At 42.1% G+C, this 24,947-nt stretch overlaps 1 long non-coding RNA gene and 2 other non-coding genes across 3 annotated transcripts in view; 2 read left to right on the top strand and 1 right to left on the bottom strand.

Moving 5' to 3' along the window:
- Window positions 1-6,562, top strand: part of LOC142142582 (uncharacterized) — a 32,268-nt gene extending 25,706 nt beyond the window's left edge. Inside the window, exon 3 of the long non-coding RNA XR_012689225.1 lies at window positions 6,434-6,562. This is a non-coding gene — a long non-coding RNA (uncharacterized LOC142142582). The remainder of the gene's footprint in view (window positions 1-6,433) is intronic.
- Window positions 6,563-23,859: 17,297 nt separating this feature from the next.
- TRNAS-AGA (transfer RNA serine (anticodon AGA)) lies at window positions 23,860-23,941 on the bottom strand. The gene has a single exon. It is a non-coding gene; the product is annotated as a tRNA-Ser (tRNA).
- Window positions 23,942-24,270: 329 nt separating this feature from the next.
- TRNAY-GUA (transfer RNA tyrosine (anticodon GUA)) lies at window positions 24,271-24,360 on the top strand. The gene is given in 2 exon segments: window positions 24,271-24,307; window positions 24,325-24,360. It is a non-coding gene; the product is annotated as a tRNA-Tyr (tRNA).
- The last annotated feature ends 587 nt before the right edge of the window (window positions 24,361-24,947 follow it).

The following is a 24,947-nucleotide window of genomic DNA, read 5'->3' on the forward strand; positions in this document are numbered from 1 at the left end:
ACAAATGATTAGATAAAGAAAAGCCATAAGATCTCATTTACAATTTACGAATCTGGCAGCAAAGACTTGTCATGTTTGTGCAAAATTCATCAAAAACAAAACAGGATACAGAATGAAAAAAAATATATTTTCTGACTAAGTACTAGATATTTTACTTTATGTATGAATAATGCTACAGTCTGTCACTACTTTTAATCAGATTGACAATGATTGAGCATCTATGTTTAAATTAGTCACTATAATAAACAATAGGTCCTTGATAGTTTCCATGTAAATTCCAACTACACATCCCTAAAAAGATGTGCACTTATGATTTTATTTAGCGACTAGTGCAGATGTAAAATAACTCGCACACTTTCTGAGGAAAGATGTGTAAGTCCTTGGGTCAAGCAATAACCCAAATACTTAACCTGAACTGGCAAAATTGCAGTTTATTTCTGGAAACCATGTAGCCATGTTGATATAGGAATATTAACAGCTAAGAATAGTGTCTACAAAGACTGTAAAAAACAAAACAAAAGTAAGTTATTAACATATAAGATAAATACAAAATCACAGTGTGATATAAAAGTCTCAGGAAAATCAAACAATAAAATTGTAAGCTTGCGAGCAGGGCCTTCTCACCTCTTTGTCTGTTTTACCCAGTTTGTTTATTAGTTTACTATGTTGGTCCCCAATTGTAAAGCGCTACAAAATATGTTGGTACTATATAAATAAATGATGACGATAATAGTTCAACATCTGGGTTTTTTTTCCCAGAAATCTACACATGTATTTTTTCTCTTCAGAACCCATGCCCCCCCCCCACCCCCCTCCCCCCCTCTTGAACTGAGCACAAAGACATTCTTCCACTAGCAGTAAAAGGTGTGGGGGGGTGGGTCTGGTTCTCCATCTGAACAAAAAAAAACAATGATAGAAATAATTCTTATCAGCACATAAAATCGTTACCAGACATTTTTAGGTGTGGTTCACAATCACATTGAATATTTTAAATTATTTGGGCTATTAATTATTTTTGTCCAAAAGATTTTAATTGAACAGTCAACAATGTATATTTCAAATCTTCCTGTTTCTTACTAATAATATATCACAATTAATGATCAACTCTTACTCCTATACTCTAGGGTTGCAATTTGAAGAATTCTTCTCAAAGTTTCTGCTAAAACTTCAGCTCCAGATTTTAAAAGCCATTTATCTATGCTCTGCTTTGTCCACATATACATATATATATAAGTACATATACCCATCTAATGTGACATTTTAGCCACATCTTATGCATAATAATCCTTAAAAGATTTACTATTCTTTAGCTTAATCATGAAAAGTTTATATTAATCAACTCACAGGAGAAAATACATAATTAGCAACACAATGATATTAAATATTAGTAATTTTAGTATGATCAAAAAATTTCATTCATGCACAGCATTTTAGAATTATCACAAAATTTAACAATGTCTCTCACAGGCAATGAAATTTCGAAAATCCATAATAAATTTCTGATGACCTAACAAATATTGGTTTTTTTTTTCTCTTTCTGTAAAGTTACAGTCAACTATTTCTGATGCATCCCCTGCGCCATCTATTGGTTACTTCTGGTAGTGCAGCCACTCCCTATTAAATTACTTTTATTGGAATAATTCTCCACAATTATTATTATTATCCTGTATCTTTTCAGACATAACTGTTTCAGAGTCACCTAGATCAGATTCAGGTGACTGTAAAACACTGCTTAAAGTTTCTAATGGCTTTCAATGTTCCGCTTCCGCTTTCCACAAAACCAAACAGTAATTCATTAATAATTTCGTTTTCTGATTTCTCAATTTCTGTTTGCACATTATCCAAAAAGTTTTTTTTATCAAAGGACCCTGCATTTGTAAACTGCTTATCACAATAATTAGTCATTTTCACACAGCCCTACACAAATCACTCAAAAAACACACGTTTGTAACCCCGCAGTTTTACAAAATTAAACTTATTTTTCTATCTAAACCTTTGGACAATCTTTCTCATATTTTACTGAGGATTTATCCCCCACAGTACATAAATCGCTCATTATATTTTATATTCATCTTTATTTTATTTTTATTTTATTTTAAGAACTGGACTCTGCAGTACATAAGTCCAAATTTCTCAAGTTAAAATGCGTCCCGCAGTGCGCATTCAATCGATAGTGGTCCCGCAGTCACACTATCCAGAAAGTCTATTAGGCCTCACTTCTGAGAGATAGCCTCAATCTCAACACTGTATTCAGTGACTACGTAGATTTATTAACTCTTTATTTTATCTCTTATCTTCTCAACACTCATTAACACACTCATACTCAGATAAGCAGTTCACAAAGCAGCCTCCCCTGTACTTCAGGCAAAGTTTTATATTGCCTACATTACAATAACAGAAATACATATGATGTACTGTTTAGCAAAGTAGCAGACAGAAAAATGTAACACTTTAAACTCCTACTTTCAAATTATATTACAGCTACTATGAACAAAAAAGTAAGCTAAAAGTTCTCATTACTGCAACACAAATCTCATTGGAAAAAAACACATGATAACCAGTTTGCAATCCATGGTATACATCTCTCTCTACTTCAAAAGGATCGGCAATAACTTACCTTCCTTTATGAAAGAGAAAATCGTCAACCATGTATTTCAAAATTAGAAATCCAAATGTCCTTTGTCCAAATCGAATCATGTTGAGTAATCTCAGCAGCAATGCCTCCAATTAATAAAGTAATAAAATAATTCGTTCAGCAAAAGAAACTTTAAGAATAAAATTATATCATTGTTTATTTACAAAAGAATAAGCAAGCGCTGTGATAACATTATCAGCTCATTTTCAAACTGAAAACTGGCCCCCAACAGACCAGACATGTAGTTTTTGTTTCAAAGTAGGATGTACTATAATTTACAAATATCATATTACAATTGGCTGAGAAGGTATATAGGCGTATCCTGATCCAGGCTCTACAGGATGCAATGGAGACTCTGAAGAAATTCTGTTTAAGTCTTTGTTCAAAAATCTCTTGATTAGAAACATATGTTCTTTGAATAACTCCTTCATTCCTGTTCATATCCTTTTTCATCAGCTCACATGAAAGGCTCCAACCGACACAACAACACCACATCAATTATCAATGATATACCAAAATAAGACAGAACAATATAAATATTTGCATATTAATAAATTGTCTTCATCCAACATAAAATATCTTTGACACATTCATCACACCGTGCCCTCCCTCATCATTACTCTGTGCTCCTTCATAATCACACTGTGCCCTCCATAAAAATTTTGCTCTCCTTCTCATATTTCCCCTCACACTGTTTGCCATTGTGCCTCTGCTACTTTGCCTTACTTCCTATTGCTTTCTTCTCTTCTTTTTTCTGTTTTTATCCTCTTCTGTTCTTCTCCATCATGTATGGCTCCTCTCTGCTCCTCAGCAAGTCCACACTGAATATGTTGTCGGCAGAGCCGTAACTTAGAATTCTAGTGCCCTGGGCGAGAAAGACAAATGCCGCCCCCCTAGCCCTCAATTTTAACCAAATTAACCTAAAATATTCCCAAATTGCGTCCCCCTTCAGCGTTGCGCCCTGGGCGGTCGCCCCTGTCGCACAGCCCTAGTTACGGCCCTGGTTGTCGGGCATAATGACGTCACACCCAACATTCAGTGGAACAGAGCAGAGAGGAGTTGAGGAGGCTGCCGGAAGCCGGCACAGTCAGGTGATTTATTTTTTTCAGCCGCATACTTATTCCTATGCAGGCGGACAAGTGGCAGCGCGGGATGACAGGTGGATGGGAGCGTCCCCCATCCTGCCTACCCCGCTCACCGCCCACCATGGGAGGGCCCCTGGTGACCACTTACTAGATTGTCTAGTGTCTAGGATATTAGAATAACTCACAATATTTGTTCAAACAATTACTTGCATTCAAGATTGTACAATATGGTCCAGACCAAGAGGAACAAGCTTGACAGTGTCCAACTGATTTATGTTCCAAACATCTAAAATGATTACAAACCCGAAGCTAAAACTGTAACACAATCCAAATCCAGAATTCAGAACCCTTAAGTAAAGTTCTAGTTTTAATTCCAATGGAAAATGGATTAAAAGAATCGCAAGTTCCATTCATAGTCATATGTGGTCAAACTGACCACATGATGTTCCCGGCATCTGTGTGAATTCTGATGAAGCCAAACATATTTCTTAGGAAAGGTCTCCCTCATATCCACATGTCTGTGTGAGAAAAGCCTAAAGAATGTAATTGCTCAGTTTATGTTAATCCTACTTCTGTCTATTGATTTGTTTTTATCTTTAAGCCAAACCTCCCTGTAGACTATATCTGTCCTCACTAAAGCTGCATCAGTTCATTTTTCCTACATCATTACCTCCAGGTAGGGTCAGAATGATTTAGGATGGTGGAAATCTGCTTTTCATGATCAGATTGCTTGTATTATATCACCTGACTTCAAACCTATTTTCCTTCATCAAAACTCTCTATATCCTGAGCCTTTATTTCAAACTTTTCCCCATAAGGTCTCTGATAAACTTGGGCCCACAACATATAAGAGTGATGAATAATCCATAGAGCCAATTAATCTGCAAAAGAAAAATATTAGATGATGAGATGAGGACAATTCTATAAATCTTCTAGATTCACCCCTCACTATGCTTTTAATATTGTCTGATCACCTGATAAAATGACTCTGTTACTTTTGAAACCATTTACACACAAACCCTTCACATACATAAAGCCATTATATGTATAGAGGACAGTCCTGATGTTCCTTTAGTACTATGACTTATTTAAGATATATATATATGTATATATATATATATATATATATATATATATATATATATATATACAAGTTAACCTGTGCATGATACTCATGCATTCTGGTCAAATCAAGCTACTTAAGGTGTTAAAAAGGTTCTTGTCATGCATTTGGGCCATAGCCCAGACCTCCTCAGGGGAAGAGCGTTACTAACGCATCTGTCATTAAGTTTTTCTTTTTAGCGTCAGCTAATCGTCTCCTTCCATCTCTTTTTGACTGCCTTTCCTTCTCTCGCATCTCTTCAGTCTGACTCTCTCTTAACTGTCTCTTTGCATTTCTATTTGCCTCTCTTTCCTGCTCTCGCATCTGGTCATTCTGACTCTCTCTTAACTGTCTCATTGCATTTCTATTTGCCTCTCTTTCCTGCTCTCGCATCTGGTCATTCTGACTCTCTCTTAACTGTCTCTTTGCAATTCTATTTGCCTCTCTTTCCTGCTCTCGCATATCTTCACGCTGACTCTGTCTTGATTTGCGCATTTGGGCAGTTTTCGCTCTTCGCCTCTCTTGTTCATTTGCGTATTTTTTTGATCTCCCCATTTAAATAAGAATAAAAATATAAAAATAAGATAATGAATTTGTTTGCTATTGTTTGATAGTGAGAGCTATAGAAGTTGGATTGTGGTTTATATTTTGCGGACTTATTAGTACAGCGCTGAGTAGTAATTTTTGCTGACTTGTCAGTAGAGCGTGAGTAGTAATTTTTGGTGACTTGTTAGGAAGGCGTGAGTAGTAATAGTAGGTGTTTGCAAAGTTGTTAGGAAGGCGGGTAGCACAGTAATATACTACACATGTGTGTTCATGAGGTAAAATTACCTCACGAAAATGAGTTTGACCCCTCAACTCGTAAATTTACCCTTTACTACCCCTCCCACGGGGGGAAGGGGGGATAATGGAAGTTAACTGACTTGACTATTCTAATTTTTTTGTCAAATAATGTCAGTATACCAAATTTCAGGTCAATTGGATGAGCACTTTCTGAGAAAATAGTTTTTTCCACACACACACACACACACACACACACACACACACACACTAACGCACGCCTCTACACATGTGTGTTCATGAGGTAAAATTACCTCACGAAAATGAGTTTGAGCCCTACCAAATTTCAGCCCTTTCTGAATTTTTTTTCCCACACACTAAGAATTTAGTAGGTCAGTGTATAACTCCGCCCAGCAGGTGGTGCTGCAACTTGGTTTTTTTTTCCCACACACACACACACACACACACACAGACAGACGCCACTAAGCATTTATATATTATATATATATATATATATATATATATATATATATATATATATATTTATTTTTAATTAAAAGGGGTAATCCATCTGGTCTGCAATCACAAAAATGGTCATACAGAGTATTTTCTATGTATACCCACAGCACGGAAAATTTAGGTATACTATATACATGCAATATCCTTATCATTTTTTCATTTAATTAACTCTTATGGTAATAAATAAGTTATAGGATACATTATTGCTGTGATAGGAGATACAGTAAATGAGATATACTTGTATTGATGTCCTTGATGATTCTGCACAGATACTGTCTAACACTGTACATTCAATGTCTCTCATATACACAGCTTGATGATCTCTCAAACGGAACACAGGAGGCCACGTCATTAATCCTCTACGGCCGGAGAGCTTCTACACATCACCCAGCAGCCGCTGCTTATGTACCTTGTACACAATAATTAAAAGCGCAACTTAATCTATACAGCTGTTGCATTGTGTTTTTCTTATAAAATGCATATGGTAAATGTCTTTTCCTTCACGCACCTTACCAACCTTCGTACTCTATAAGTGTAACTTTAATAAACCCAATAAACACACGGACACGTATTGACTTTTGGAAAAAGGTCGCAGTTTTATTAATAACAAAATAATTGAAAATTACGAATGATGGTGGCGAGAGCAAAACGCAGTCAGCTAACAACCAATCATTTAACCAAAATAGTGCAATGCCAAGATGGCATTAAAACTAAACCAAGGAATAATCCCTTAACATTGGCCGGTGCTAAAACAGGCGTCAGCGTGACTGCTCCCTCCTGGACTCGACATTGATGGCCACTCCAAGCACGTCAAGGGATCCTCCACGCAGAAGGATCAAGAGTGATGTTACTTCGAAAGGGGCACTGACGTGTGGCCAAATAGCATAGGCACCGTTGTGATTAGTCGCTGCCTGCACTACTCTCCTACCAAAGCTGGTACCCTTTAACGGGTTCCCAGCCCGTCACCATGAAATCTGATTAGCGAACCTAATTGCTCATAAATCTAACGAATAAACCAAACTAGACCCTCTTTATTCAAGTGAACACCATCAGGTCAAAATAAGTGTGTTTTGTCTGTCTTATTGGATGTTTGGAAAATATCAATACCACCTAACTTTCTAACCACCCGTCCCGTGACACTATTTATTTTTCTTAACAATTTAGTCAAAATGGAAGGCTGGATGGGAAACCTCCAAGACAGACGATGAACTATATTAGACCAACATAAAATTACCGTTGGCCACCGTGCATGTATAGCACGCAAATCTTCTCTGATGTTAATAATCAAGGCCAAAGATTTAGTTTTACCAACATCGCTACCGCCCATGTGTAAAACTAGAATGTCAGGAGGCTGCGACTTTACCATTTTGTCCTCTAGCAAAGGTAAAAGGGATGGCCAACCTAAACCCCTCTTCCCAATCCACCTAATATAAACCGGGCAGGGAAAATTTGACCCGTCACTTCCCAACTGATGTTTAGAAGCCCAATAAACAAATAAATGGCTTATTATCCAAATCTGCATCTTCTGTCCTATAACTGGAGACAGAGAGAATTGATCATTTCAAGGATCTATAGAGGAATATTGTCACTTCTGTTAAATGAATGACGACCAAACAGGCCCCTAAATATAAGGGTCGACTTAATACCTAATTTTCTATGGGATAGCCCCTGGACCCATGCATACCGCTGTCATAAGCATATGTCACTTAATAGATCATATTACTGTGCCACTCCACCAAACATACCCCAATCATAGGGGTTGTTTTAATAGCTGCCTTATGAGTGAGGGTACAACCTATGCAAGTTTATTGATGGGAAGGGGAACCAACAAATTAAAGTTTATCATAGTGTAGCTATTGAAGAGGGAGGGGGGAGGGGCATTCTACCTGTAAAGGTTCACTCGAGCATTAATGAATAAAGGAAATAGGGACCAACCAATATAGTTTATTACTAGACAACGGAGTGAGTGTAGTTGAAGGGAAATCTAGCCAATTAAAGTTAATAACTTTCCAACTAGTAAGGGGAAGTAAGGGTAGCGTGGTAATTCCAACCTATAATGATTTAATTAGTGATGGGGAATTACAACCTGTAAAGGTTTAACTGGTGAGGAGTGGGATTCCAACCTGTAAGTGTTTAAGTAATGAAGAGTGGGATTCCAACCTGTAAAGGTTTAGCTGGTGAGTGTTAGGATTCCAACCTGTCAAGGTTTAATTAATGAGGAGTGGGATATCAACCTGAAAAGGTTTAACTGGTAAACTGCCAACCTATAAAGGTTTACTGCCGCTACAGGGATATTTAAATTAGGACCAACCACATGCGGTTTACACACCATAACACGGAGTGAGAGGGGGCAACCATTTAATGATTTACCAACTTGAGATAAGGTACCAACCTACCATGGTTTAACACCAATTAACTAGAACACAGAAAGAATAAGGTACCAACCTGAACAGGTTTAACACCAGGAAAATGGGAGGGGTAGGAACGGTAATGCAAGTGAAGGTAAAAAAAAACATAAAACCCCGGAGGCTCACTACTAATCAGGCCGGTATCCGTAGGAAAAATGGGAAAATCCCTTCACACCTTTACTAAGGTGACAAGCAGCTTTCGCCCCCTGAATTGCCGGTGGCGGGAGGGAGGAAAGTAGGAAGAGAAAGAGGAGGGGATGGGGGGGATTGGCAGAGGGTAAAAGGAAGAAGAAACAATAACATTTATAAATGCGGTCTAATATACTTTTATAGGAATCTGATTTCCAGCGACCCAAACATTTAATATCAGGGACAGAGGCACCTCCTACAGCTGCAGCCGTAGCTGCCCCAATCCGAAAACGGTGGTTCCCATAAAAGTTTGGGTCTAAACCAATTTTTTGCACCGCAGTTTAAAAGGTGTCATTAAACTTCAATTTTGAAAGTGTTGATCCGCCAATGTGAAACAACCATGCCTCACCTTCTCTGGGATGAATATCTGCCAATTTAACACACAAGGTCACCAGACATATCGTTATATCATTGTTAGCGGGCAAGGTAATCCACTGTCCTTTATTATATTGGTCCGCCTTAGAGTGGAAAATCTCAATTGAAACATGTGTATTAGAAACTAACGTGTGTTTCGCCAACAAGGCTGAACCTATGTAAGCTCTGGAGATAGCTAAGAGCTCACTTACTCTAAAATCACCATGAAATGCCCTGGAAAAAGCTATTTATTACATATTACTCTGGACCTTATGTTATATAAAAGATCATCTCAAATACTTCTCATGTTCCTCCAGTAACAAGATACTATCGTCATATAGAAGCTCCCCTCCAATCATGAACAGACACAGGTATATCCACTTTTTAGATCAGAGCGCTCCAATCCAGTTTCCGCCCCCTTCACTCCACTGAAACTACCCTCAATAAGGTGACTAATGACCTTCTCTTCGCAATATACAAAAGACACTACTCCCTTCTTATCTTCTCTGATATCTTCGAAACCGTTGGCCACGTACTCCTTTTGCAAACTCTTAAATCTATAGGCCTCTGTAACACTGTCCTCTCCTGGTTTTCCTCTTACCTCACCAAACGCTCCTTCTCAGTCTCTACACATGACACCACATCCCCCCTCTTCCCTTACCTGTTGGCGTTCCTCAAGGTTCCGTTCTTGGCCCCCTGCTTTTCTCCCTCTACACCTCCTCCCTTGGTGTCTTCATCTGCTCCTTTGGCCTCCAGTACCAACTCTCTGCTGATGATACCAAAGTTTATTTTTCATCCCCTGACCTCTCCCCTTCCCTTCTGTCTCGTGTCTCCTGCTGTCTCTTGGCCATCTCATCTTGGATGTCCCAACACTTCCTTAAATTCAATATTTCCAAGACTGAACTTCCCCCCTTCCAGGACTCTCCCACCTCCCCCCTTTCTATTTCTGTTAATAACACTACCCTCGTTTCTGTCCCTCAAGTCAGATGCCTTAGGGTCATCCTTGATTCCTCCCTCTCCATCAAGCCTCACAATCTGTCCCTTTCAAAATACTGCTACTTCCACCTTCGGAATATATCCAAGATACGTCCCTTTCTCACAACGGAAGCTGCGAAAACCCTTGTTCACTCACTTGTAATATCTTGCCTTGACTACTGTAACCCCCTTCTCTCTGGCCTCCCTGACTCTTACCTTGACCCTCTTAAGTCCATTATTAAATTTAAACTCCTCGCCCTCACCTTCAAAGCTCTTAATCAATCCTCCCCTCCCTACATCTCCAATCTCATCTCTACCTACACTTCTAGCCCCCCGCTCCGATTTGCCTGTGACCGTCGCGTCACTACTTCACTGATCACCTCTTCTCAATCCCGTCTCCAGGACTTTGCCTGGGCTGCTCCCCTGCTGTGGAATGATCTTCCACGTTCCATCAGGGTAGCATCTACTCTCAAAGGCTTCAAGCGTGCCCTTAAGACTCATTTCTTTATTTAAGTCTATCAGTCCTCCTCCTAACTCCCTTGTCCCGGCTCTCTCCCCCAGTTAGTACCATCCTATTTGTGTCTCCCCCTTTCCTTTAGTATGTAAGCTCTCAGGAGCAGGGCCCTCTTTCTTTGTGTGCTCCTTCTACTATCCCATCACCCCCTGTACCTCTTGGCTGCTTCCCTAGCCCTGTTTTCTTAAGCTTTGGCCTACTTCTCGCTGATTTCTACCATCACTTTCACTCATTGTTCCAGAAATAATTTGATTTGCATTGCCATGTTACCTGTGTGTGTGTATATATTTTTGCTCTTCATTTTTTGTTCTTTCTGTATCATGTTGTGTCATGGGTCACTGTTTTCTGTATATGTTATGTACGGTGCTGCGGACCCTTTGTGGTGCCTTATAAATTAAAGATAATAATAATAGGACACAGGAAGTCAGCACATAATAGACGTCATGCAGAATCTTATAGGAATAGCTGTGAGGCAGCAATGATACACCCAGCTGGCATACAAGAATGTGCAAACCTTACATGGGGCTCAAATGCCTTTTTTTATACAATATTTACACATAGGTTGTCAGGGCCCCTTTAACCAATCACATATTCTGCCTGTGAATCAGTCTGGACTTTTTTATTGCTCTTGGCGACGGGGGAGGTGGCCAAAAGCAGTTATGAGCACTGGGCTATAACAGACTGGGCTTATGAAACTATAACATGCATGGGGTCCCTTCCCTTAATATCAACCATCCCGGCCTGTTCAGCTTGAGGAAATTGGGCCTGCAAAAAAATGTGCCCCTGCCCCCCTCCTCACCTTTAGGAAAGGAGCCTATTACTGAGGGCACTAGGGCAGAATCCCTGGAACGGTGGATGTGGGTCAGTAAAGAGTTTATTTATATAATGATTTTTTTTCTTCTGCACTACTGGTCCCAGCAAGCCTGAACTACTTGGCTTTGCTGGCTCTTGTAGAACTACATGTGCCAGCATGCATATGGCTGCCAGATCATTCTCTACTGTACCTGTAAAACATAATACAGTGAAATACACACAAAGGCAAAGTTCTTTAATAAAAAAGACTCTGCCCACATACACTTGTTTACACTTTTATTGCTCACATAAATCCATTAGGATCCTTTTCTTTCTTCTATCTTTCAATCCATTGGAATAACAACATGTATGACGATGGTCTGCTCCTTACAGAGCTGCAATATGCTACCTGTCAGCTTCTATTGGATACAGAGCGTCATCACTATGATTGGTCAAAGTATGGGATAGCCGTTATTCATTGATGCTGTTCATAAACAGAGATACCTCAAAGATCTTCATGGATAACATTCTACCCATCGCTGCGACCATTCAAAATGATCCAAGAGACTGGCTCCCGGAGGATTTTATCTGATAGGTAGAGTTAATATAGTAAAAATTAATATACTCCCTAGGGTCCTTTAACTGCTACACACACTCCCGATTCATATTACCACCCCTTGGTTCAATGATTTACATGGGGCAATGCGACATTTTGTCTGGAGAGGTTGAAGACCCCGCTACAAGCATGACATACTCTACAAGCGCAAACATACTTGAGGTTAACAACTGCCGCATTTCCCCATGTACTACGATGCAGTCATGTTGAATAGGGTCCTAGATTGGATGAGATGGGGATCCGATAAACAGTGATTTTGGATTGAAGGATACACACTACAAACACAAATAAACCTCACTTCGTGGCAATCATCGGTCCCTGCCACCAAACGCCCGGCTATCTCTCCCACCCTGACGAAATGGTCTAAACTGCGAACTATCCCACACATTTCAACACAATACTCACCCTTGGCCCCACTTTTCGAAAACCCAGACTTCCCCCCTAACCTCTCCAAACAGGCTTTCCATAATTGGATACAGGCAGGAGTTGCCTGGGGAAGCCAGTTGGTGGATGCATCAGGTAGTCTGCCTCTTGCAGACCTACAGTCGAAATGGGACATACCCACCACAAATATATGGAGACATTTACAGCTAAGACATTTCATTGGCTCCCCTGTGATACATGAGATGGCAGGACGGACACTCACACAATTTGAGTCACTAAGTACGACTTCTCAGCATCCACAATATACCTTGTCTACCATCTATAGGATTCTGATCGAACACTTCTTCCACAATTTACCTAAATTCACTAGTGATTGGGAATGGGAACTTAGCGCCAGGTACGACATTACATATTTGTTGGACATGCGCGTCTCTCAGGCCCTTCTAGGACACGGTTATACTCCATATATCTCCAATGCGATAGTGGGAACTACCCTACCAAATTGTCCAGCATGCTGGTTACTTAACAATACCAAAATGCCCATTTCACAGTATTAAAAATCAACTGGGAAATACCTCAGCAATGTAGCAAAGGCTGTGATACCGGTGCACTGGAGACCCCTTCCATCAAAAAATGGTTTGACCGTTTAGATGTTTATATGTCAATGGATGACCTGATTTACTCCTCAGGTGATTAATATAGAGTATACTACCTACTCTGGTTTGAGTGGATGACATTTAAGGAAACAGCACTGTACACCCAATGGAATAAATGAAGCCCAAGTCTCGTACTCCTCACCCTCCCCTCCTCCCCCTCCTCCCCCTTCTTCCCCTTTCTTCTATCTCCCATCCAAAAAAGTAGTTTGGCAACTACACATCTTTTGTTGTATTCGGTAGCTTTGTTTACAGCTATGTACGTAGAACCAGATATTAAAAGTCTAAGTGTAATTTACAGGCGTTGCTACCTACCTATAGCGGTACGTATTATGATACTCAATTATATTTAAACTGCTGTACACATATGTAAACGCTCACTCATTTTCAAAAAAAATAGAATTTAAAAAAAAAACAAAAACAAAAAAAACCATTTCGATCAAGAAAAGAGGCAATAAATGGAACGATTGCAGTACACAAAAAAAAAAAGATTAATAGTCCCTATGTGCGTTCACTGGGCCAGCACTTACAATACATCATATATGTTGCTGTTACACTGTGTTTGTGAGGGACTGATACAATACTGAAATACAGTAATCTGGCGTCTGACAGGTAATGTCTGGATCTGAATCTAATCCTGGAATCCAGGCTGGGAAAAATACAATGTTGTTGGATTTTTCTGTATAAATGTAGAAAAGGGGAAGGAACCAGGGAAGGAAAAGGGGGTGGTAAGGGAAGACAAGATGTATGTCCATCTAGGGTGGAGTGATCTGCACCGCTACCACCCAAGAGGGTAAAAGAGACAATACTTTGGGAGAAAGAAGAAAAGAGAAAAATACTTAAATGTCAAGAAATGAGAAAGTGGCTCATCTAGTACTAGGTAATTGAATGTGATAAAATGTGTACCATGAATCCCATGTCTTATTAAAGTTTAAAACCTTATAGTTTAAAAGGCTTGTGATTATTATTATTATTATTATTATTATTATTATTATTATTATTATATATTATTGTGATATACTCCATCGACACTATATACCACAACATACTGCATGCTGCTGAGCTTGTCTTATGGTGATTACGGTTTACCACGCTACATGTAAGAACAGGGCATAGACAACTGATAGACACAAGTCCTGATCCTGGTAATACTTTAAAGAGCTCAGCTCACTGAGAGAAAGGAGATTCCCTGTGATCAGCAGGCAGGTAAAGGGTTACTAGGTTATATAGGACATACACATGGTGTCTGGCTGCTCGGCAGGTAGGTGAGATGTCTGTGGTCAGCTGTTACTGTGTGTGGGAGGGAGGGTTGTCAAATGACAATTTTTGGCTTAGTTCTGGGTGATCATATCAATGCAAAACCACTTAAATATAAAGAGGGGAAGGGACCACAGTTAAGTTACAAGTACATTTACAGAGCAAACAGTCCTAACACATCTTTGAAAACTGAAAGTGGATAAATCAATGGGGCCAGTTGGGATCCATCCACGGATTCTAAAAGAGTTTAAAGGGTGCTGGTAACACCATTAACAGAATTATTCAACCAGTCACTAGCTACAGTAATTCTGGAATAGGGCGCAGGTAGCCCCAATGCACAAAAGTGGAAGCAAGGAAGAGACGAGCAACTAAGTGAACCTTACATCAGTAGTAGGGAAAGAGATGGAAACACTCTTAAAATAAAGAGTTGCAGAATATCTCAAATCCATCAATTTAACAAGAGCCCAAACTGCATGGATTTACTGGGGGGGAGATGTCAAACAAATCTTATTGACTTTTTTGACTGAGTGACTAATGAAATTGATCAAGGAGGGGCTGTAGATGTAGCTTATATAGATTTCAGAAAGGCTTTTGATACTGTCCCACATTGCAGACTGTTAAATAAACTCAACAGTTTGAGATTGAATTCTAAGCTGGTTGAATGGATAAGATTTTGGTTGCAGTATAGAAAACAGAGAGTTGTAGTAAACGTAGTACATTCACAGGAGGGAAAGGTTACCAGTAGAATACCTCAAGGATCTGTACTTGGACCAGTGCTTTTTAATATCTTTATTGGAGACATTGCAAATTGTAATGGAAGGAAAGTATGTATTTTTACAGATGACACAAAGATATGCAACAGGGTAGACGCATCAGGAGGGATAATACAAATGATTGATGATCTAGGTAAACTAGAGCAGGGGTCGGCAACCTTTTTCTGTCAGTGTGCCGGCTAAAACCTTGTCAAGCCCAGGTGTGCATATATATATATATATACACACACGCAAAGGACAGATATTTTGTGTTAAATAGGCTTCACTGTGCAAAAGCCACCTTTAGGGGTTACCTCCAACAATAGCAGTATTATACCCAGAGGTAACCCTCTGAAGAAAAAGCCCACACGATTTATTAAAGGAAAGTTTTGCTTACCCACCAGCCTCAAGTTACAACTTTCAGGTTCAGTTATGTGGCGGTGAATGCGGTTTTGCCTTTGTTCCTTTACGTCGCTTCAGATCAGCAGCTATCAACGCTGCCTACCACATTCAGGAGAGCAGAACCAAAGGTGAGAAAAGAGGAGATGTGGAAGACAATGGTGTAGAAGGTGTTGTATAATAGGACGGGATGGGAGGGACAAGGGAGGCATGCACACAAAGCGGGAGAGATAAAGGAACAGGCAGCCACAATGTAAGACAGGTACAAACAGTTTGGGCACACATGAGCAGGGAGGACAGATGCACATATGGGCAGGGGAGACACAGTGACACTTGGTGCAGGGGGGACACCGGCACACATGGGGCAGGAGGGACAGAGGCACACATGGGGCAGGAGGGACAGAGGCACACATGGGGCAGGAGGATCAGAGGCACACATGGGGCAGGAGGGACAGAGGCATATATTGGCTGGGGAGACAGAGGCACACATGGGTCAGGTGGGACAGAGGCACTCATGGGGCAGAAGCATGCAAGTGGGTGGCAGATGCACACATTGGGAGGGAAAAATGGAGGCAGGAAAAGGCAGAGTTGTAATGCAGATGGGAGATCTAACTTACTTCAGGCTCCTCTTTTACAGTGCACCACGAGAGAGGCACTCAATAATGATGAGTCAGAAGGGAGGCGAAGAGGAGAAAAACAGGTAGAAGGAGGCTGTATGTAGAGGATGTAGTGCTGCGGTACTTGAATAAATGACCGCACGTGCACTACAGTTCAAATGGAGACTACCTGTTCCCCCAGAGACACTAGCGGCGGAAGCTCGGAGTTCCCGAAAACAGCGTTCCCCCTGGATGTCGGGACGTGACCTGGGGGCCGGCTGACTCGCGTGCCGGGGGTTGCCGACCCCTGAACTAGAGGAATGGTCAAGAGAGTGGTAACTACAGTTTAATGCCAAAATATGCAAAATCTTGCACTTGGGTCTAAAAAAATCTAAAGCCTAAATATAGTATTAATGGCTCTATAATGGAAACTACTGAGGAGGAATGGGATCTAGCAGTCACTATTCCAGGTGACATAAAGGCAGGTAAGCAATGTAACAAAGCAATGAGGAAGGCGAGTCAGATGCTTGGTTGTATTGGGAGAAGAATCAGTAGCAGAAAGAAAGAAGTAATAATAATTATTATTATTCTTCCTTACTTACATGGCGCCACAAGGTGTCCGCAACGCCGTACAAAATACAAATATACTGTACAGACAGTATACAAGGGTACGACAGTACAGAGTAGAACAAATATAGCCAAGACTTCAATATCTCCAAGCATAGCAAGTAGAGTGGTGTAGGAGAAGAAGAAATGGTATTGAGACAGAAGGGAAGAGGACCCTGCTCATAAGAGCTTACATACTAAGGGGAGGGGAAACGGACAGCAGTCACAAGGGGAGTCAGTAGAGGGGTTCAAATACAAGAGGAGACAGGAAAGTGGGAGGTGATGAGAACGATAAGGTTATGTGGATGGTTGGTAAGCCTTAAGGCACAGATGGGTTTTGAGAGCCCGTTTGAAAGAGCCAAGATTAGGTGACCGGCGGATGGAGGGAGGGAGATTGTTCCAGTGAAGGGGGGCAGCACGGGAGAAGTCTTGAATTGGGATGAGGTGATCAGTGCAGAGGAAAGGAGGCGGTCATTGGCTGAACGCAGGGAACATGCGGGAGTGTGGATGGAGAGGAGGTTAGAGATATAAGGGGCAGTGGAAAGAGAGAGGGCCTTGTAGGTGACAGTGAGGAGTTTAAAGAGGATTTGGAAGGGGAAAGGGAGCCAGTGAAGGGCAAGCCAGAGAAGGGAGGAAGAGCAGCGTGAGAGAAAGATAAGTCTTGCAGCCACGTTAAGAACAGAATGAACGAACGAAGAGGGGCAAGATGGGAGTGGGGGAGGCCGATGAGGAGAAGGTTGCAGTAATCGAGACGGGAAATACTGAGTGCATGGATGATGGTTTTTAGCAGCCTCCTGAGAGAGGAAGGGCTAAATGCAGGCAATATTCTGTAGTTGGAAGCGACAGGAGTGGGCAAGAGATTGAATATGGGGGGCAAAAGAGGGAGGAGTCCATGGTGACACCCAGGCAGCAGGGTTGGTGAACAGCAGAGATGGTAGTGTTATTAATGGTGATGGAAAGTTCACGGTGGGTAGAAGATTTAGAAGGAGGGAAAACAATGAGTTCAGTTTTCGCAATGTTAATTTTGAGAAAACGCGAAGACATCCAGGAGGAGATAGCGGAGAGGCAGTCAGAAACATGAGATAGGAGGGGGGGAAGGTCAGGAGAGGAGATTTTGAATGTCATCAGCATAGAGGTGATACTGGAGACCAAAGGAAGAGATGAGTTCACCCAGGTAGGTGGTGTACAGTGAGAAAAGAAGAGGGCCGAGAACAGAGCCCTGAGGGACCCCAATGAGGAGGGCACAGGGGAGAGAGCATGAGTCAGGAGTGGAAACAGAGAAGGAGCGGTTGGCAAGGTAGAAGGTGATCCAAGTGAGGACAGTGCCAGAGAGAGAAGGGTCTGCAGAAGTAGGGGGTGGTCCACGGTGTCAAAGGCCGCAGAGAGGTCCAAGAGAATGAGCAGGGAGGTTCATTAGTGACTTTGAATGGAGGGGGCGGTAGGGAGGAGGTCATGTAGGGAGTTAGCAGAGAGTGGAGTGGAGAGGCGGTTGCAGACAATCCGCTCAAGTAGTTTGGAGGACAAGGGGATAAGTGATATGGGGCGGTAGTTAGCTAGAGAGATGGGGTCAAGTTTAGGTTTCTTAAGAATGGGGAAGATAAGGGCATGTTTGAAGGAAGAGGGGAAACTGCCAGTAGAGAGAGACAGATTGAAGAGGTGTGCAAGGTGGGCGCAGTCAGAGGGGGAAAGCGAGCGAAGGATGTGAAAGGGGATGAGATCCAGTTGGCAGGTGGAAGGAGGAGAAGAGAGAATGAGGGAGTGGACTTCATCACTCGATATGGGGCAGAAGGAGCACCAGAGCGCTCCTTCTTCCCTCACATTTGTGAAGAGCGAGTCCAGGGAGCGGGTCAACGTCACAAATCACATAATTTTGGCCTGTACATTCTAGGAGTGGGCAAGTATGCTTGTGTGTCTTGTCATTCTCTGTCTGCCTTCCTGAGTCAACATAGGGATCATCTGTTGTACACCACTGCCACCTACTGGCTAAATATACACTCTGTTACAGATGATTGGTCATAGGGAAAAAAAGAAAATGAATCGGCAGGATTTAAACCTGCGTGGGGAGACCCCAATGGATTTCTAGTCGGCCACGACTACAATTACTAAAATTCTAATTTTTTCAAAATAGTAAATTACCTCAAAATAAAAAATATACATTACTCATCCTGATTTCAACTTTTTAATAGAGAGAACTAGTCATTTTTCTGCTACAAGTTAATCATACTGCATTCTGCTGAGCCTCTATTATGGTGATTACGGTTTACCACACTACATGTAAGAAGAGGGCACAGACAGATGATAGAGACACCAGTCCTGATCCTGGTGATACTTTCCATAGCTCAGAGAGAGAGGAGATTCCCTGTGATCAGCAGGCAGGTAAAGGGTTACCAGGTTATATAGGACATACACAGGGGGCCTGAGTGATTATGGAAAGCAAAACATAAAAAAGTATGCACCTGGGCACAACCATGATGCATTGGAGGGGAGGTAAATTAAAATTATGGGGACAGAATTATAGTTGGGGTAGAACATGTCCCAGATCAACTTTAAATTTTAGTGTAAAACTAAAGCTATCATGTAATTGTGTGCTACATGAAAAAACAGCCAGAATTTTACTTATGTGCAAAATAATAAACTAATTTGCACCCCTTGTATTGTAACATGGTTTGTCCAGGAGAAAACTTGCTTCTTTTTGATTTTGCTTAGCTCTCCTTAATGACTCAGACCCCCTGGTGTCTGTCTGCACAGCAGGTAGGTGAGAGATCTGTGTTCAGCTATTACTATGGAGGGGATGGGTTTTGTCAAGTGAGGATTTGGGTCATTTTATCAATAGCAAACCACTGAAATTTAGCTGAAACTGCTGGGTGGACTATTACTATTTTAATTAATAAAGATAGTTCTCTTATTATTTTTATTTATAAAGGGGGCATGTATATGATTTGTTTTTTATGACTGAAGGAGACACAGCAGTTTGATTTATTCAGGAGACATTTAATTTATTAACTTGGTATCGGCCAGATGTACCATGATAATGGCAATGCTGCTTAGCAGTGGCACAAGTTGTATCCCTAGGTAAGATCAGGACCCCCCTGTGGGGCACATCCCCAGCAGTGTGAATGTTAATATCACTGGGGAAATGCTTTGATGTGCGGTGGGTTTGATCTCCCTGCCAAACCCTCACATTGATAAATTCCCCACATGGTGTCTGGTTGCATTGCAGGTAGGTGACATATCTGTGTTCAGTTCTTATCACAAATATCCTACTGTCAGGTCACATAAGTTCTAAAGGTTTAGGATTCCTGATTTACCCCCAGGTGACCCAGGTTCAACTCCCGGTATGGGAAATTGAAGATTTATTTGTACTTGTAGCAGAGCTCTTAGCTTTATTCATTTATGACTTTTCACCTGTGCCCACCCTGGACTTGTGCTCCCATACAGCTGTGCCTGTCCCTGACTTGTGCTCCCATACACCTTTTCCCTCCCGGGATTTGCAAGAACCCCAAAATAAGTTTTGCTTAAAATGTGATTGCTCGGCACACACAGACTTTTTGGCCTTGTAATTATGTTTGTTTTATGTTTTACATTTACATCTTTATATAGTTTATGTAAATTTAATTCATTAAATTGTAGTTGAAAAGAACAAATTAATTATTTCTAGGATACTATGCTGTTAATGTCATCTCTACATATGTTGGGGGTTGTCTATTATTTCAGATGACCTAAAGGTGGGTAAGCAATGTAACAAAGTAATGAGAAAGGCAAGTCAGATGCCTGGTTGACATTCAGTACAAGCTGGAAGCCTGTGCCCAAGAGGGTGGGTGCAGGTTAAGAGGCACTGAAAAGATGCAGAGAATCCTTTCCATATTCTTCCTCCTCCTCACTCCCCCCTCTCACTTCCCATCCCCCTCCCTATTTCACTCCTCTCTTCTCTTCTGTGCGTCTGGACCCCTGGTCTAACACGCTGCCCCCTCTTCCATCTTTTCCTCTCTCCTCCCTTTCCCCACTCACACCCTTTCCCTCTTGTCCCCTTCGCTGCTCTTCTCTCAGCATCAGTCTGTTCCTACCTACCACCTCCCTTCTTTCCCCCCAGGTAATCTTCTCCCTCAAGTCACTCCTACCTTCTGCCTCTCCCATTCATAAACCCCCTTATCTGCCCCATCTCTACTCCTCCCCTACCTCTTGCTCCCCTGCCCCTCGTCTCCTGTCTGCTGACAAATCCCCTCTTATTTTTGCTTCTTGTCCAATTCCTACCATCTCTTCCTGTCATTCCGCTCTCTCCATATCATACTCACCCTTGCAGACGAGCAACCCCAACAATCTCATCCACATCTCTCCTCTTCCCTCTCTTCCACTATCCTGTGGTCTCTGGAATGCCAGACCAGTCTGTAACAAATTGACCTCTATCCATGATCTCTTTATCTCTAGATCCTTCAACCTGCTTGCCATCACTGAAACCTGGCTATCCCCTGAGGACACTACCTCTCCAGCTGCTCTCTCTTTTGGGGGCTTGTCCTTCTCCCACACACCCAGACCTGGGGAACAGCAAGGTGGTGGCATCAGCATACTTCTCTCTTCCTGCTGTTCTTTTTGGGTTCTTCCCCCTGAACCCTCCCTCTCGTTTTCCTCCTTTGAGGTACACTCTATCCGTCTATTCCACCCAGTCCACCTCCGTGTTGCGGTTATATACCGTCCTCCTGGTCCTGTGTCACAAGCCGCGGCAGTACTCACAGCCGCCGCGGCTCGCTATTGGCTCCCTCTGGCGTCCCGGCCGTTACCTTTACGACCGGGACGTCATTTCCCCTTCCTACCCGGCCGTCGCCAAGACAACGGCCGGACGCCTGTCATATAGCGCTGCGTCCCGGCGGTGTTGGAAGCCGGGCACATGCGCAAAAAAGGACACAGCCTGTGGGCTAATTAAAGGGGGCTGAAAGTTACATGCATTAGCCTGCATCTGTGTGCATCTATCAGGGACTAGCCCTGATTGGTCTGGTGCTATATTGCTGATTAGTCTGCAGGGGTGCATGTAAGTTCTTATTGGGCCAGCTGTGTATTTAAGGCAATGAGGTCTGCTGCCTCATTGCCGGTTATAGTTTCTGTATCCTGTCTGCTAGCCAACTCTCTGCCTTGTTCCTGTCTATTAGACTTGCTGTTGTTTACCCATGTATAACCCTTGGCTTGGATTTGGACTTTGCTTGTGAACCTCGTGACCCTGACCTCTGGCTTGAATACCAACCTCCCTGCCTGCTCATGACCCCTGACCTCAGCTTGTTTATTGGTACCGTTGTCTGCTGCCAGCCCCTTACTTCTGCTTGGATTCAACTCCGCTTGCCTGGGTTATCCCCGGCCGGTACACACTTCACGACCCTCTGTCAGTCTGCAGCCCAGCCTGTCCCCAACATCAGGGGCTCCAGTGAACACCTGACTGGCAGAGTAGACTCTGGGTTGTGTTGTGCCAGCTAGAGGGGTTCCTAATATTATAATCGGCCAAAAACAGACGTTCCGGAGATGAAGTTTGAGATGGATTGAAGCGGAACTTCGGCGTCTCCGGCGCAAGCCCTAGCGGGCCATGTGGAGTCCCTGTACCAAATGATCCAGGGATTGTCTGAGCGTTTGTCCATTCAAGAAGAGGCTGCGAAAACCTCACAACCCAATCCAAGTTCTACCTGTGAACCTAAGATGAATTTGCCGGATCGGTTCTCCGGAAATAGATCCCTGTTCCGGAATTTCAGGGAGAACTGCAAGCTCTATTTCTGGTTGAGACCCCTCTCCTCCGGTTCAGAGCAACAAAGGGTGACACCCAGTCTTGGGCCTTTTCCTTGCCGCAGACCAGTCCTGCCATGCAGTCAGTAGACGCTTTCTTAGAGACATTAGGTCTACCGTATGACGACCCGGATCGAATGGCCTTTGCTGAAGCTCATCTACGGGCCTTGAAACAAGGCCGGCGGTCGGCAGAGGAATACTGTGCTGAATTTCGTAGATGGTCACCTGACAGTGGATGGAATGACCCTGCCTTACGCAGTCAGTTTTGTCTAGGTCTGTCGGAACAAATTAAAGACTCCTTGGTGCAATATCCGCCTCCTACCTCACTGGAGGATCTGATGCACCTCTCCATTTAAATTGACAGGAGAATTAAAGAGCGAAAATCTGAAAAGGAGGCATCTTCTCCTCCATCTGCTCTGATTCCTGTTTCCACGGATGATGAGGAGCCTTTGCAATTAGGAGCATATCGTCTCTCTCCCGAGGAAAGAGACAGGAGACGATCACAAGGTTGTGATCGTCTCCTTGTGATCGTCTCCTGTCTCTTTCCTCGGGAGAGAGACGATACGCTCCAAATGTCTCTACTATGGCACTAAAGGCCACTTCTCCCGTCCCTGCCCAAATAATTCCTAAAAGTCTAATTTTTTTAAAATAGTAAATTACCTCAAAATGCAAAATATACGTTACTCATCCTGATTTCAAATTTTAATGGAGAGAACTAGTCATTTTTCTGCTACATGTTAATATTACCGCATGCTGCTGAGCCTTTCTTATGGTGATTACGGTTTACCACACTACATGTAAGAACAGGGCACAGACAGCTGATAGAGACACAAGTCCTGATCCTGGTGACACTTTCCATATAACACATACATGGATGCCATGAGATAACAGTTACAGCTATTAGAATTAATAAGCAGCATATTCTAACCCCGTTAATAAGCAAACAGCAAAACATTCACCTTAATACAGGACATCAGGGATGTTCGAGGTAGAGAGGACGCTGCTCATGTGACTTTTATAGTCTAGAGGGAAAAATACTTGAACAACCGCACTTGATTACAATTCTGATTTGGCCGCGCTCCTATCTGATAAGCAACACATTTTTATAGTGAGAATTTAGGATTTTTCTGAAAAAACCCCCAGAACTGTTGGAGTTATAGATTCCTTCTCTGAATGGATTTCCCTGGAGAGTTCACAGATCTGTAATAGGGACAGAATGAATATTGTGAATAAAACTACACTACACCATACTTGTCTACTTTTGTGAAGAGCGAGTCCAGGGAGCGGGTCGACGTCACACATCACATCATTTTGGCCCTGTACATTCTAGGAGAGTGGGCAAGTATGCTTGTGTGTCTTGTCCTTCTCTGTCTGCCTTCCTGAGTCATCATAGGGATCATCTGTTGTACACCACTGCCACCTACTGGCTAAATATACACTCTGTTACAGATGATTGGTCATACGGAAAAAAGAAAAATGAAACCGTAGTCGGCAGGATTTGAACCTGCGCGGGGAGACCCCAATGGATTTCTAGTCCATCGCCTTAACCACTCGGCCACGACTACAACCTCTTGCACAGCTGACTTATACATGGTATTATCCATGGACTCAGGGATATCACAGATCACCATCTCTGTACATTAGGCGACATTTCTAAAATAATCTTTCTGATGACTGTAAGATTCAAAAGTCTGATCTGTAAATATAAAGTGCTAAATTGTGACAAGATTATTACCTTACAAATTTAATTAACAAAGTTCCTTTAAACTGGGGTTTTCAACTTCAGTTTACTTTGATGTATGTGTTTACATATGTTTATATTTTTCACCTAAATATTTTTATATTTTGACCTATGATTTCACAATATCAATGAAAACAACTCCAAAAAATCAACCCTTCGATAGCTCAGCTGGTAGAGCGGAGGACTGTAGTGGAAGTAAGTGCAGAAATCCTTAGGTCGCTGGTTCAATTCCGGCTCGAAGGAGTTATTTTTTGTTTTGTATAATTTCTAAAATTCAAATTTTTTTGAAATAGTAAATGACCTCAAAATACAAAATATACGTTACTCAACCTGATTTCAACTTTTTTAATAAAGAAAACTAGTCATTTTTTGCTAAATGTTAATCATACTGCATGCTGCTGAGCCTCTATTATGGTGATTACGGTTTACCACACTACATGTAAGAGCAGGGCACAGACAACTGATAGAGAGACAAGTCCTGATCCTGGTGATACTTTCCATAGCTCAGCTCACTGAGAGAGAGGAGATTCCCTGTGATCAGCAGGCAGGTAAAGGGTTACCAGGTTATATAGGACATACACATTGTGTCTGGCTGCACAGCAGGTAGGTGAGATGTCTGTGGTCAGATCAGGGCCTGATTAAGGGTTCTGGCCGCCCTAGGCTAATATACCTGTAGCGCCCCCCCCCCTTCAAACCAATAACAGAAAATTCAGGAGTATTCTCCAGCAAATAAATTTAGACATATTCTCTTACCTGTTCTTGCTGATCTTGCAGCTTTGTTGTTGTTTAGCTGTCTTCTGTCAAGTTGGGGTCCTGTTTTGAAAATGTGC

Source organism: Mixophyes fleayi, chromosome 3, assembly GCF_038048845.1.
Source record: "Mixophyes fleayi isolate aMixFle1 chromosome 3, aMixFle1.hap1, whole genome shotgun sequence".
Classification (NCBI taxonomy): domain Eukaryota; kingdom Metazoa; phylum Chordata; class Amphibia; order Anura; family Limnodynastidae; genus Mixophyes; species Mixophyes fleayi.